Source organism: Ipomoea triloba, chromosome 4 (assembly GCF_003576645.1).
Source record: "Ipomoea triloba cultivar NCNSP0323 chromosome 4, ASM357664v1".
In the NCBI taxonomy this organism is placed as follows: domain Eukaryota; kingdom Viridiplantae; phylum Streptophyta; class Magnoliopsida; order Solanales; family Convolvulaceae; genus Ipomoea; species Ipomoea triloba.
In genome coordinates this window covers 6,067,627-6,068,139 of record NC_044919.1, presented here as the reverse complement: position 1 = coordinate 6,068,139, position 513 = coordinate 6,067,627, and positions in this window count along the sequence as shown.

The window sequence follows — 513 nt, the reverse complement described above, 5'->3', positions numbered from 1 at the left end:
GTCCACACCTTCGACAATTAAATTGTTTCCCTTGACTTGCTCCTTCCCTCCTTCCTACCTGCCTTGAGTAGGATCCTGATTGGGTAGGCTTCTGACTCTCCCCCTTAGATGTTCCTGACCTATCATCAGCTTTTCTCTTTTTCCGACCATAGACTTCTTGCTGATCTAAATACACTTGATAATGATCCGATGCTCTGTTGTATGCTTCCCTGAGAGTAGAGCACATAAATGGTGCGATTGCACTTCTCACTCCCCAATCTAACCCCCTTACAAATCGCCTCGCCTTGCTTGCCTCATCGGGTACGATATCTTGCGCAAATCTCATCAACTCCACATACTTACCATGATAATCTTGCACCGTTGTTCCCTGTTGTTTCAACCGCAAGAATTCTTCACACTTGATGCCCTTAATTCGTTCGGTATAGAATTGACCTCTTAATTCCGTTTTGAACTCTTCCCAGCCAAACCCTAGGCCTTGCAGAAGATCTGGTCCCACCATTGACCACCAATCAT